The sequence below is a fragment of the Pygoscelis adeliae genome, unplaced genomic scaffold, assembly GCF_000699105.1.
Source record: "Pygoscelis adeliae isolate BGI_AS28 unplaced genomic scaffold, ASM69910v1 Scaffold183, whole genome shotgun sequence".
NCBI classification, from domain to species: Eukaryota; Metazoa; Chordata; class Aves; order Sphenisciformes; family Spheniscidae; genus Pygoscelis; species Pygoscelis adeliae.
The window spans coordinates 2,181,948-2,187,947 of NW_008824536.1; the positions used below are offsets into that span (position 1 = coordinate 2,181,948).

At 37.5% G+C, this 6,000-nt stretch overlaps 1 protein-coding gene across 2 annotated transcripts in view; it reads right to left on the reverse strand.

The window, feature by feature from the left end:
* TCF12 (transcription factor 12) overlaps window positions 1-6,000 on the reverse strand; it is a 182,359-nt gene that overhangs the window by 78,436 nt on the left and 97,923 nt on the right. The window lies entirely within an intron of this gene.

The window sequence follows — 6,000 nt, forward strand, 5'->3', positions numbered from 1 at the left end:
TCACAGTAAATTTACAAAAATTAAGTCGCATGAATAAAAGTAGGCTTTTATATATCCGCATTTAACACACTCAAACAGCACTACTGTAATAGATGACATACTTACCTAATTCCATTTCTTACGTAACCGAGCAGTAAAAAAGAACTACTGCAATTTTTTATTGTTATAAAATATCCCTATCAGTATGTTTAAATAAAAAGAGCAAAGGTCCAGCTTCACTTCCATTATCAATGAGCAGAGGTAGAGATACTTTTAGACTTTTCTCCTTCCTACATGAAACTAACACATAGCTGGTATCATCTTAGCTGACGAATATACTAAGCAGTAAAATAAAACCAACAAAAGCACATGAAAAGTGAACAAAAACTTCAATTCAGACCAACAAGAAAACCCACACCAAACTTAAACCATGGCTAAATCATTCAGCTCTTGACACTATTCCCTTAAATCCTTAAAAATCCTTTCATTTCGTGTACATTCCAGTTGGGTACAAAACTCAAGCAATACAACTGGTCAAGACAGCAAAACAGACTCTTCTCTTCAGCCACATATGCAATATTTGCCTGTAGGTAGCACATACTGAACATAGTGCCTTGTGCAGAGCAGCTGCCCTCTAATGTTGCTGTATGAGGTCACAAGACATTAGCAATATATTTGTCAATTCCAGAAAAGCTACTTAGTGCTGTATTTGTTGGTTATGCCACCAAACTGGCATGTTTGTATATTAAAACTCAGTGTGAAAGTTCTCCGGTAGGGCTCACAAGTTTATCAATCAACACTTTTTAAAAAAATCTTGACTAGGAGTCTCTGTTGAACAATGTCAAGAATCAGACAGTCATCAAGTATGTGCGTAACAGAAAACGCCAAGTGCATATGCCTGCCCTAATTATGACACAGTTAGAGCTAAGAAACACCCCATAACACCACTCAGTCTTATCCAAAGGTAACCATTAATAAACCATGATACTTATCTATTTGAAAATGAATGTCATCTTATCCAGCTAGGCATTCCCTTTTCTAAACAATGTGTGTGTCATCCAGTCCTCATAAGAAAATTTCTTTACTGAAAGAGTGGTTAAACGTTGGAACAGGCTGCCCAGGGAAGTGGTTGAGTCACCATCCCTGGAAGTATTTAAAAGGCGGGTAGATGAGGCGCTTAGGGACATGGTTTAGTGGGCATGGTGTTGTTGGGTTGATGGTTGGACTCGATGATCTTGGAGGTCTCTTCCAACCTTAATGATTCTATGATTCTAAGAAGAAAAAGTAGCCTTTCTTACACACTCCCATTTCAGTGATAAAGAGCTCCATGCTATTGCAATTGCACTTCTAGAACAGGACTTCCTTTGCTTTTTCCGATTTTCTCTCTTACTACCAAAATTCCCTAAATGTAATTTCGTAAGAGGAAAAACTAAAGTATGCTTATTGTTCATTTAAAAAGGGCATCTTGTGTATATTAGTAGAGAGGAAGAGGAAGTTTGAATCTCTTGGAACAACATCTCTGCAAGATTATCATCTTGATAACTACAGGTAGTCTGGTCAACAATAGTTTGCTTGAAAAATGGCAGCTCTGCTGTAACAAAGGAAGGAAAAAAGTTAACAGTTTTCTGCTGAAGCAATTTGCCACTAACAACTATCGGGCACCAAGCAAATAAAATACCTAGCATGCAAAATTATATGAAGTAGCATGAATCATGCTGTTCCTATTAAACCAGACTCAGCATTTTCTTTCCAGAAAATGAGGATCTTATACCACATGATAAACAACTTCGACTGAAGTATGCAGTATTCCAGGCAGGTTTTAAAACAAAGATTTGTACAAGAGTCAACTACAGAGGCTAGAAAAATTATGATTTAAATTATGGTTTGTTAGCAAGCAAGAAATTGTTAGATAAGAATACATAAAATCATGTTATTTAAATGTTATCACTTAAAAAGTTTGGCAGGTTCATACTAAAGGAAAAAAGCTGACTAGAATAGCCCAATCTATACTAAATTTGGTTCTAAGAAATGATCGAGAAAAGTCACGGTTGCCTGATGCTGCACTGCCTAAATATTTACCAAGAATTAGAGCTGGAGCAAATTAACATTTAACCTGTGTTCAGATGGCTAAGCTTTTCAATGAAGGGTTTGGGAAGCAACCTAGGATCAAGTACCAGACGGTGCCTTTTGTAGAGAGAGTCTCCCAAACACATTCCCAGTGCGAGCACTTAGATATGACTCTCAAACCTGCAATAGTGTCACAATGTTGAAGGTACACATTTTCAAACAAAAATAACAGAAAACAGGCACACACTACAGAAACACATGTTGAGCCCACACTCAACTCCCTTTTGCAGGACTGGAGCACTGTGCTAGCGGCCTGATCTTCACATTCGCATAGCAGAAGGATGGGAGAGAGGTGAGCTGTCCCAGGCACCGCTAGAGCATATCTGTTGCACTGTTCATGAGAGAAGAGGAAGGACTCCATCAACAGCCCCTGAAGCTTCACTGATACTACATTGAAAAGGTTTCCCAGCATCGTGCTGTCTGGCAGTATCACAGGATGGTTTCACTATCAACACAACGGAAAAGTGAAAGAATATTGACTACAAATTGCCTGTTGTCATTTCAACACACTTCAGCTGCTCTTCCGTCTAGGCACAATGCTATTCTCACTATTTAAAGCCTTGTAAGCAAACGTCACAGGTAGTGTTTACTTATCAACAGAGAGAGAAAATACTTAGGAACTACTCCATGTAGTGAGTCAAATACTTGAAAGGTGGGTAATGTCAGGTTTGAGAAGATTTTGAGAAGAAATACATCAAAGCAGTATCCCTTTGGTGGTTTTTAGCTTATCAAATACCTTTCTTAATTATTCAGATTCTCTACAGATTGACAGAAGAGCATACAAATGTAGAGGTTACTGTAAAAACCAAACTTACTGGAGTACCAGCGTTTATGAGCATGCAAACTTTAAAAATACAGTGACACTGAAAGCCAAAGCAGACCCTAAAATGTCTTGCAGGTTTACCCCACAAGATTTGCTCTTGAGTATGTTATACCCTCTGTCTGATCGTATCCTCTCCATCCTCTCTCAAAAGGGTCTTGTCTCAGTCAGTGCTCACTACACAGATGGCAATAGTATCTTTTTTATTATAGCTGGAAATTCAGGAACATTAATGGTCAGCATTAAGGGGACATGAGGAAAGTCACTACGGCACCTGACAATTGGAAGAAGGAGAAGGATATGCAAAAACACTATTAAATGACAAAATCCTCATTGAATGTTTTCATTTGCACAGGTTTGCGTAAACATGGCTATAAGGTAGTGTGTAGACATACCAGCTGGGAAGGTAAAGTAATGCCCAAATAAAATTTATTTCCTCTTCAGATCCTATTTTATTTTCACAATATATTCATGAGAAGTAAAGCAACCTTGGCCAGTTTTCTCAATTCCAACACTTCCCATCAGACCCGTGCAGTAGGGCTTCCTACACAAAGCTATTGTGAATCATCAGCTCCTCGATCACCTTTATCACGTACCTCCTAACTCACGTTTCAAAAGTTATGTGCTGTAAGCAAAATCTATGCCTTGCTTACAAAGTAGCATCATGATAAACTTTTCTTCAGGTTACATATCGGTGGCTCTATATGCCAAAGTTTTGTCTTCCAACCAGATTTGAACTAAAGCAACGGACATTTAAAAATAATTGAGTTAGTTATATACAGAAGTCTTAAATCTGCACAGATCAACTCACAAGGCATTTGAATCTTTTCATAACTTGGAATGAGTTTGCATTTTAATTTTTTTTAGTAAGTTTCCTGTGTTTTCATCAACAAAAACTTCAATGACCTAATCACTACCTAACAGGCTTAAAGCCCAAGGGCTATGGAGTTAAATGAAACCCAACCAAGAAAATCCTGCTAAGCATTTTGAACCACAAGTATTTCCTAACTTCATAAACTTAAAACCTTGACACATTCTGTACCAATTCAAACATTAATAGGCATTTAGTAAATAATTATTTTTCTCTTGCAATCACTTGTCTAAATGCGATATGCTCACAACTTAATATAGCTTTTGAATACCACACAAGGAATTGTATTCTGTAATAAACCTATCTGTATAACAGCTGTGCAGCCTAAATACTCTTAACACAGAATGAACTGAAACAGCAAGATGCAAAGTGATAGTGAGCTGAAAACAGCACTACATTAACTCAGTTGAGGACTACTTCAGTGAATGTGCTATAAATGCCTGCCAGTAGTAAAACAGCCTTTCCCCACTGCTTCTAGATAATGCCTAGTTTACGAGAGGATGACAGAACATAACTCTGCAAAAAATTACTTCAATTCCCACAGAATTAACCCTTTACAGACTAAAGATCTTTCTATGCACTGCTAAGAATTTCTTTGGTTGGCAATATGGAAAGCACCAACATTTTTTAATGAAGCAATGTTTATCATCCAGTATGAATACCATAGTGACCACAGCTGGCAGCTGCTGTTTGTCAGACACGCAGTACGTCTGCCCTACTTGTACAGAGAATCATCTTTCAGTGAATCCTGAAGCGTGTTTTTACAGTTCCTAATCATCATTTCATCATTGATAACACTGTTAACCAGTCACAACAGATAGCCTACCCAAAAGTCAGTTTAAAACAAAACATCGTTGGTAACTAAAAAAAAAAAATCCTCAAAGGTATTAAACTGGTGTTGGTAGATTTGGCTAGAAATCAGTTTTTATACTGCTTTCTCCCCCTCCACATCCAGTAACAAAGTATTCAGCAACAGAGTACGTGTCTCTGTTACCCACAGAATTAACACATTCAAATAATTTTTCATATGCAGATCCAATATAACAAGGAACAGGCTGCAAAAGCTATACCGACAGGTGCATACGGATGGTGCAAGAAAAACATTCAAAGTAAGTATTTTTCTACAACTCTTAATATCACTTTCCAACTTATCACAAAGTAGAAAGAAAGTATGCAAAGTTTACAGAATAACATCCTTGCTGGCGCCAGTACAGGTCCTTTTTTTTTTTTGGTATTAAAAATTATATTTCAGCAGTTATTCAGTACGGTGAAAAAAATTTACGTTTGAGTAAAACACAAAGCCAGCCCTGCTCCTAGGACTTGGTGTGCTGCCGCCTTCTTAGAGGCAAGACTGACTGACAGATGCAGCCATAGAAGTTCTACTACATAACTAGACATTTCCCACAGCACCAGAGGAATAATTTCTTCCTCTTCTATATAGGCCTACTCATTAATAGAGGCTGCCACAGTTTTAATATGCCTTATACTTACAATCTTATCTCTAATATTTTAAAAGTACATAATACACATTTATAATTGTGAATACATATAAAAATACTGCATACATTTTTTCCTTATAATACTTGTGACAAAAACTCATGGAAATGAAACAGAGATCTGAAGCAACACAATTTGAGGAAAGTGCTTAAAACAAATGACCTCCTATTCTCTTCACAACAATTTGTTTAAGTATTATTGGCTAATGTGTGCCAAGCACGCTGCTGGCTACACTGAGGATGTTTAACAAGCCAGTGCCAACAAGTGCAGCTGCTGGACTTGCAGCACCCTCCTCCTGTTCATCCCAAGCCAAATTACTCACTCGGCTATGAACAATGAAGCAGCAACACAGGAAAATGCCAAGTGCAAGTGAGATTAGTGATAAACTACAGGATCCCTACAGAGGTCAGTGATTAGCAGGTCCCTAGTCATAATCACTTTCCTAACCTAGCCTTTATCTCATCATACGCTCCATCTTAGCTCAGTCGTCTTCTCACTGCAAGCAGCTTCCCAATCAATAAGCCTTGTAGTCTTGCAAACTCATCCACAGTCTTACTAAAGCAGTCAAACCTACATAATATGAATTGCCTGCAAACGCCTAATACAAATTTTGAACCTTCAGATTAATAAGTGATTCATATGCAACAAAATCACATTACTGGAAAATTTTGTAAGAAAGAAACAGAACAGAAGAAAAAATACAAAC